We start from the raw sequence: 9,320 nt of genomic DNA, 5'->3' as shown, positions 1-9,320 counted from the left end.
GTGTCCATCAGTGACTGCATCAGCTTGTACCAGAGGTCAGAATGCCACAAGCCGCAAGTTCTCCCAGGAGGATCTGAACACAAATAAACATGCTTGTCTGGTCTTGAAAACTCAAATCTTTACAGTACAGTAGCGCAATCTATGATTCTAGGACAGGGTAATATCTGATATAGTCTAGCTGAGTGCATGTTGTGGCATGTGAGATACTAGGAAGGATAGGGCACATTGGCAATACTTAATGGCAACTGCTAATTTTGCTTTCTGAAGTGTCAGGATTATTTAATTTATTTAATTTTTTGTATTACAATTTGTTCTTAGTCCAAGTGACTGTTCCCCTACTGATGGCTTCATCGCTTCATCACTGCGGTATTGGGCATAGCCACCCAGACAACTGAGTAGGTGTTTACTACAACTGACAGGGTGAAGCAGCTGAGGGAAAGAATGGTAGGCAAAAATCTTTTAGAATTATAATAAAAATTAAGGAAGTTGACATTTCTTAGTTCTAAGTATCCATGCCTTTCACAGCTCTAGTTGCTGAGATTTTTGGATTGTGTCCTAGAAGAAGGAGTAACTTCATTCTTTTGACTGTGACCAGCCTGACTGGACTGACTGATGGCAGTGGGAAGACTCATGGAAGAAGAGAGAGTCAGGATCAGAACATGCGGGGGTGTCACCGTTTGCAAGGACTTTGCCCAAGCCTCGAATTGAAGTGTTGCAGATAAGAACTTGGATGCACTGACAGCTGTATGTGACAGCTGGAACTGTGTCTGCCTGCAGTTCTTGACTCAGGCCAGTTGCAGTTTGTCCTTTGACTTTATATGCACCAAATTCACCCACAACAGTTTTTAGATATGAAAGTATTACATGTGTTTAGTAGCCAATTTGCAAACATTAAACTTCCCAATTTCTACTACAAAAATGGTTTTAGAAAACACCAATCATCATTATGGACTGGTTTTGTAAAACATAAACCAGCTAGTTTTCAGCTACCAAACAGCTCCCACACCACTACTGGCTTCCAACTTTAAAAATGGCCAAACCAATGTTCTTGAAAATGTGCTGAGATTAATTTGTACTTACTTGGAAGTCTGATGTAGAATCATATGCAGTGTGACAGGCAGTTAAACCTCTGTGGGATGGGAGAAAATCCTGTGTTTTAATGGAATTGCCCAGAAGTATCCTATAGCTCTGTTCAGTTTTAATGCAGCTTTGCGTTGCTTCCTCCTTCCTCATTCTTCTGAACCCTAGTGCAGAGACTGCTTCCAGACGTTTACCCTCACACTTACTTAGTCTCAAGTGAAATTAAGTCACAAGTGAACTTGTGATGGTTCCACATATATTTCTGGTGTTATACCGATCTTTCTAATCCTGCGCTCACTTTGTATCCCTTGCACCATCTTCAGAAAATTACTGTCCCCCATTATCTTTATGCATTTTCAGCCTTGATGCTTTTCGCTAGTCTGTGGGAACCACAGTTCCTCCCATAGCGATGTTGCTCCAGACACACAAGCAGCCTGTTTTCCATCCCCATTCAGATTCTGTCCACATGCATCCACCCTACACTTTTGCTTATCTAATGCACATCCTTTGGGCAAAGTCTGAAATGAGGGTAAGAACTCTGTGACTGGAAAGGTGCCAGCATGCCTTCCATGCTATAGTAATTTATTACAGATATTAGAAAGAATTTTTCCATCATATAATTATAGAGCGAGGCAGTGTCTGTTTAGTACAGGTCACATACTCTGGTCTATCAGTTACGGATGTTGCCAGGTAAATACTTCTATATCATGCACTTGTTATTCCCATTTTTCATGCTGTGCCTTTTCACTAGTACTTCTAGTTCTGTTCTCAGGCCCTTGTGAAATTATACTCAAAGGAAAGCCACAAATGGTGCCGTTGAACATTGCTCCACAGCTGAATGCTCACGTAGGTTTGCTTTTTCTTCTTGCTGCAGCAACTCTCCTTTAGAAAGCTGCCTGATCTTGCTCTCCACTAAACAAATGGAGGGCATGTTTTTAAAAGAAATTAGCAGAAAATAAGAGTCAGTATACTCAATTGGCTTCCAGTTGCTCTGGCTCTGATGGCTTTGAGACAATGGCCGTGAGAAACTGGAGGGGCAGAGTTGGAAGCTGGAAGATGAATAAAGGGTGAAGAAGGAACAATATCGGGAAAAGCTGTTGGTTGTAGTCTTTTCCCTGAATAAATGTGTAGACACCAAAAAGGGTGTCATTCCTGCCAATAGTCTATGGTGGTTATTTTCCAAAACTCCACAAAATGATCAACATCAGTTTTTCGCCTAGTAAATAACTAAAAAACCTATTGCTCAGGATTGAATAACCTGGGATTCCAGAACCTGTTTCCACTATAGTGGGACTGTCATCCTTCCTTTTCCTTCAGAGACCCCGAAAGTGAGATACAGTCATGAATTCAGTAACTCAAGCCTTGCTGACTCAATTAAAAAAATGGTTTTTACTGGGTTTTAAAGGATAGGTAGAGCTCTCAGAACAGGTTTTGAAAGCAGAGTCAGAGAGAAATGCAGATGGTAGTTGGCAGCTACTAGCCTAATGATAGAGTGCATTTGTAATGGTAATAACTCACTATCCGTGTAAATATAGCTTAGCAATTTTTAAGTAAACATAAAGAAATCTGAAAAGAGAAGACTAACATAATACATTCTTTAGGAAGAAAGGATTAGACAAAGCAACTTTTTTCTTTCTAATCCTTGGCTGTGAGCTGCAGGCTGTTGCTGTGCCCCACCACATCTGTACATATTTAGACACTTATGGTATAATCCATGAGAAAAATCTTGCAAACCTGCTTGTTGTTTGAGGTTCTACCCTATCACTAGGATATGTTAACTAGTTAAAGTGAAGCCACTAATTTAGGTTGTTTATAAAGAAGTGTATTGCTGGTGGCTTTTATGGAACACATTAAATGTATAGATTTCAGAGGCAAGATTTTTTTTTCTTTAATTGTATGAAGCCCTCAGGTGGAGAGAGCTTCTTATGTTAATATGATCTGGTTTATTGCCTTTAAAAAGATCATCTGGTCCAATCAGTCTCGTGTCACTGTAGCAAAGTAGAATACATTCCACTTACGTCAATTACTAGAGTATGAAGAACAGTATAAAAAGAGATTAAGATTAAATTAATCTACATTTTTACATTTTTACAAAACAGGTAGAAACCGGAAAGATTCTGGGGCTGTAATTTTGGTAAATTGACTTATTTCAGAAGTCTGCATGTTGGGGCATCTACCTGAGACAGCTAAAACCTCAATGGAGCAAAGCAGCAGCAAAATTAGAGAATACTTTAAATGTGAATGGGTGGCTCCTTCACCGTGACAAGAAACATTTACAGTGCTCTGGTAAATCTTCCCAAGTGCTTTACGTTTTGCTAAATATTTATAAGATCTTCATAGGTCTTTGTGAAGGTTTTTTCAGAATTGCTCCTGACTTAATTTGGGTCTTAAGGACCTGCCCTTCAAGGTGCTTATATTCCCCAAATTCTGTGGAGACCAGGAGGTGATTACCCTTAGGTTCTTGCAAGGCTGGGCCCTATGAGAATTCCTTTGCTTAGTGAAACTGGTGCTCCAGAAGCTGCTGAATTGCCTCCCATTTTGCTTTCTATTGATGGCCAATTACTGTATAGGACCACTCTTTATGGATCAGTAGAAGCACATTCAGAGTCTTGACAGAAATTGTCTGGTTGCCATGAACTGTATATTTAGTTCTTCTTTGGTTTTTTGTGGTTTTTTTTTAAATTATTTTTAGATATTTTTTTTAGCAAGTAACAAGGAAGCAGGAGTTAACTACGTTTTGTCATGTTGCTTTGCTTAGATTGTAGAAGAGAGATGGTAACTGGGGAATTGATGGCAATGATACTGGTTACACCCGTAAACTTGCTGTCTGAGCAGGGTTCTTCAATTAGTAAACACACTAGATCACTGCCACATGGCAGTTCAGAATATTGGTAAGGCCAAAGCTTTATCTGTCTCTGCTGCTATATTAGTTCATGTTTTTATCTTTAGCTCCTTTCCATTCCAAATGAACCCCAAGACAGACTTTACTAATATGAATGTAAAAATTGGAACTTTTGGTAGAAAATGGAAAAAACTGGCAACTTAATACAGAGCAAATGATAAAGGAATGAAATCTTTGAGAATTGGTTGGTTTGTTCTTTTCTGTACTGTTAGTGTCTGTCCAGCTTTTTTGAAGTGTATTAAATAACATTTTAGAGCTGGAGTAAAAAAAATTATCCACTTTTGGATAAACTGCAATTCCCAACTATTTGAAACCCTTATTACTCCGGGAAAAAGGAGAATTCTGTAAAGGAATTTCTGCAGCTGTGGACGGTTTTGAATTATTTTCCATGAGAGAGAGACTTATGAAAGGTACAAGACTGACAAATAATCAAAACTGAACTAACTTGTTTATCTTTGAACATGCACAACAGACAGCAGCTGTGGACATTACTTGACCACTAAGCTGCCAGTATTTTCACACCTTGCTCTGCAGGGAACATGATTGTTCACACTTCACTGTGCTTGTATCTTTGGCCTTGCTTACAGGGACACCAGTGATGATCTAAGTGAGCTTCTCCATTGGAAAGAGACAGAAAATTAGCCATTTATCTTAAGCTTTTAAACAGTGTATCTAAAAATAAGAATTAGACCCGTCTCTTTTGAACGTGTAGTAGTGTATAGAAGAGAATGCTAAATGTCATTCAATTATTTCAATCTTAGAATTATTTTGTACTTCAATACCTCTAATAAACCAAATAAAAAATGCCTGCATCCACAAATAAAGCTTTTTAATATCTTCACACGTGCTGCCAAAACTAAGACAAAATGCAATTTTTGCTTTAAAAAAATGGCCATGAATCACACTTACTCTAATGGAATGGTTGCTATAAAAATACATTGATAAATCACAGGAACAGCCATTCCAGCTCAGACCAAAGATATATCTGCCTTGGTATCCTGCCCCCAACGGCAGCCGAAGCAGATGCACAGGGAAGGACATAAGGGGGAAGACATGTCTCCTGGCTTCCAAGAACTTGCAGTTCATGGATTTCCTGTGTCAAGGGTCATGCCTTTGTGTTAAAAGTCCTCACTGGATTCCTTTCCCTACCAATTTGTCTAATAAACTTTTACCAACCACAGTACTCTAGGGTGTGTAATTCCACAGTGTGACTATTGCATGTGGAGAACCACCTCTGTTCTCAATCTGTTCTCTGCTCCTTTTTGCTTCTCCTGCTCGAACTGTACTGTACATAAGGCAGAAGTCAATCATGCCAACACTTTCCTAGGCCAGTTTTTTAAAAACTCTTGTTGCCTTGCAGAAGTCTTCCTCAGTTAGTCACTCTTGTGTTATAAAAGTTCCTCTGGCATAATTTCTTTTTCTCTTAAGGCAGGTTTTCCAAAACATGGTTTGTTTAGGGAAGCTTTTATCTTGCCACTATTTTGAGAATGCTAGAAATTATCCCCGCTGATAGAAAGTTGCACTCACTCCAAGACCTCAACATTATTTATTCTTTCTGCTCTGTTCACCCTGGTGCAGGCAGTGCCCTAAAAACTGTTGAGCTTTTCTGAGAGAGACTTGTTCTTCCCTGCCTCTCATCCACACAGGAGTATGCTTAGTTCCTGCCAGCAAGGGTTTGAAGCTTAGATTTCATGTCAGTGCTTTAAATTTCCATATCAGAGCGAAAAATGCCACTAGCCTTACTCAGTTTTAGTAATTGTATCAAAAATACAAATTTATATGGGTGCTATTGAGACAGGAAAACTCATCAAGCAGTATTTAGAACCTTCTCTGTTGCTCCCTAATTACTGTCTCACCACTTGGCACTTAAACACAGGTTTAGGATTCATCTCACCTATTTTGGTATGTCTGTAGTGGAGCCCTCTACAACTGAGAGAGTCACCTCAGGCTCCATTTTAGGAGAGAAATACTACTTTCAGAGCACAGTTTATCAATATTATTTGTGCTGTTTACTTTAGAACCAGATTATTTATACCTTCTTTCTTTCCGTTGACTAATAAAGCAGTCTCAACAATTAAATCATTTAAGCTTCCACACTGTAGGTATCTACAGTTGGTTAGGTGAGTTGTGATGTTGTGGAGGAATTCTTTAATATTCATTTTTGTGGTTGATGCAGAAACCTACAACTTCAGGAGGAAGATGTTGGTTCCCATGTTCCACACTCACCAGTATTTAGAAAAACATATGCAGAGAATCCTGAGAGGTCCAACTCATGGAAGAATGGGCTGTCACTGGGAACAAGTAGAAAATGTATAAGCTTAAGACCTGTAGAAGACAAACCTTAATCAAATCAAGCCTTTCTTCACTGGATTTCATGTATACTTATCTGATTTTCTCTTCCCACTCAGATGCAGTCACGAAGTAGAAATAATACTTCTCTCCTTGGCAGCCCCAGGAGAGTCCATGGGCTAGTCCATGGGCTACCGCTCTTCTGCTGGGCTTCTTCCTTTTCTTCAAAGCCAGTGGAGCTCTAAACCCATAGTAAGTTTATCTAGAGGCTTCACAGAGAGTGCTTGACTGTTACCACACCTCATTTTCTGCTGTCTTGGAGAACTTAAGGTGTCTTATTAAAAAGGTTCCAGGAGTTTTGTAGCCATGGAATTCCAACCTCAGTTTCAAAGAAGATGCCAAAGAATTGGGGCTTCATCTTTTTCATCTCCTGTGCCTGTTTTTCCCTTTTGTTTACAATTGGTATTTCTAGCAAAAAATGTTTGCATGTATCATGCATTCAGTAGTGCCTGCCTGAGTCGGCAAGTCGCACCTCATAACAGCACTCTGAGAAGTAAACTGTCATGTTTGTCTTCCCCGTAGCGTTCTGCAGGTGGTCTTGCAGCTGAAGAACATGTCATTTGCCCAGAACCCCATGGCATTCAATCTTTGGCTGCATCCAGACAACCAGGATCAAGTTTTCATTCTTACCATACTGGAGTTCCTTGTCAGCCTTTTACTCTCTCACAAGGATAACTCATTTTATTGTGTGCTTCAGATATTGTACTGTGGAACAAGGAAGTTGGGAATCATGGAGCTATCTTGCTGGAGTCAGAAAGTCATGCTGGAGAGCAAGAGAGTGTGGAGAGCAAAGTGAGATGGAGGTCTGAGGAATAAAGCCGTAATGAATATGATAAAAGCTTATACTGATGGTAGAATTGTTAAGTTTATGTTCATAAGGCTACTGCTATCAAGACTAAGTAGTACAAAATTTTGTTCTGCTGTACTAGAAATTATGTAAGGCCATGTCTGAGTTGCTTTGCCCTCCCCTGTGCCTCTGTGCTGTAGAGGACAGCATCTGGACCACTGTTTTTAAAGGGAAGTCACTCTTTGATGTTTCTGTACCTGTTAGCACACTCCTCAAGTGTTTGGCTCTTTCAAACCTTCTAATCATGTAGTAAAACATTTTAAAAGAGTGCATCTAGCCAAATAGGCGACTGACTCTCAAAAGCAATTGTTCTTTTCCAGCAATGACTTCTAGTTCAAAAATCTCATCCATCTGCTTTCCATCTTATGTATATTGACGTTATTTTTTAGTTAGTCGGCATTTTATGGGGCCGTTATAATAGGGGGAAGTCTGTGTAATTAAAACTGTATTATGGCTTCATGATCATTAGTGGTAAAACACATCTGTTGACATAAATTTATCTCTGTGTTTTTGGTTGGTTTTTTTACTACTTCATCTGTTTCAGAGATTCTGATGCTTTTCTTCTGTGACAACAGTTTAATCTGCTGTACTCTCAGGTTTGGTGTTATTGTTAACAAGGGTGTGCTGCAAGTGCGTCAAGTACTTAACACGAAAAATGGACAGGGCCATCCAGGACTGCTGCCTTCCCTGTTTCTGCTGCTTGGCCCTTTCTCTGGAATACAGAAGTTTTCAACTACTCCATCTTCCAGAATATTTTAGTTACAGCACAGGAGCCACTGTAATATGCTGTGCTGTAATTAGAAGTTATTATTTCAGTATTAATATAGAACGAGGCAGCATGCAGGTTTAAAAAGTGCTCTTTTTCATATTAAGCTGGCTACCAGTAGTCGCCTTGGACTACTACATTTAGAAAGAGTACTTCCATTCATGTCCACTGGTAACCTGTGATCACTCCTTTTTTTTGTGTTTGTTTTTAGTGACTGCTATGTGAAAAGGGAGTGTTTTCAGCCATTAAAAAATGAGAATGCCTGATCATATGGGCATGTCTACTATACTGTCTTCTGACCAAGTATTGTGGATAATTTATATTTATATTGGAGAAACATTTCTGGACTGACTGTTTTCTTTAAAGCTCTGTGAACCAAGCTAGTACAGTTTTACAAAGCTCATATTGGTCAAATGATGGGCTTGTTGACATTTTTGTGGTTTTGCTGGCAGGGCTATTCCTTAAAAGCAGTTCATAACAGAAAGTATTTTTTCTGTGTGATTTACCTACTACAGACTTTGGAGATTTTATTTTATGTTTTGTATTCTGTGACCAACGTTATAGTCCTGGCAGGGGATTAGCCTGATTAGATTCTTGGGACACAGCTGTAGTGTTGTCCAAGGAACAAGATGAGCTGGCTGTCAAACTCAGACTCACCAACCATGCTCATTGTGACCCCTCATGTCTGCCTGAAAAAGTCACTTCAGCAGAAGTACCTGTGCCCTCTGGAGTATGCAAGCACCCTTATTGTCTAGTTTCTGTTCATATAGTCTAATTTCTGTGCACGGGGCTGAGTGTGCTATACCCCAGATAGCAGTAGGTACCCACTCTGTGGATGCTCTAAGCTGCAGGATAATACCTGAGAGGATAAGATCTGCCAATGTGGGCTGATGGCGTGTGGATAACAGAACTCTCAAAGTCTTGGGTTTGAGCCTCTTTTTTACCCTACATCATAAGCACAAGGTGGTTATTTTCACCTTACTCAGAAGCTGGCAGAGCCACCTGGTACATCCAGGGAGGAGGGGTAACAATTTGCCAGTGCTGTGGAGAGAAAGGGCAGGAGGGAGGGAAGGAGTTTTGGTTGTGATCATCCCTTTCACACAGAACTGGTAAATGTTAAAAAGTCATCTAGTTGGGGAAGAAGCCCAAAGCAGAGACATGCTATAAAAATATGCCTCAACCAGTGATTTCAGGTGACAAATAGAAAATAGACAGATATGAAATAGACCCACTTTTAGGAACTATTTGGGATTGAATTAGAATTGATTAGTGGATTTTTATCTTGCACAAGCAGACTGTCCCTTTCTAACCCCTGCATGTCAATGCTCAAGCCGGTCAGTAAATAACATGGAAGTCTCCTATCTACTTCAGAGAAA

The 9,320-nt window shown here is 39.7% G+C and overlaps 1 long non-coding RNA gene across 1 annotated transcript; it reads left to right on the top strand.

Annotated features, from left to right (window-relative positions):
* The first annotated feature begins 313 nt into the window (after window positions 1-313).
* Window positions 314-2,239, top strand: LOC119147978. Its single transcript, XR_005104260.1, has 2 exons — window positions 314-444; window positions 526-2,239. It is a non-coding gene; the product is annotated as an uncharacterized LOC119147978 (long non-coding RNA).
* The last annotated feature ends 7,081 nt before the right edge of the window (window positions 2,240-9,320 follow it).

The sequence above is a fragment of the Falco rusticolus genome, chromosome 5 (assembly GCF_015220075.1).
Source record: "Falco rusticolus isolate bFalRus1 chromosome 5, bFalRus1.pri, whole genome shotgun sequence".
In the NCBI taxonomy this organism is placed as follows: Eukaryota; Metazoa; Chordata; class Aves; order Falconiformes; family Falconidae; genus Falco; species Falco rusticolus.
Note: the sequence above shows the minus strand (reverse complement) of the source record. Positions and strands in the feature narration are given on the sequence as shown.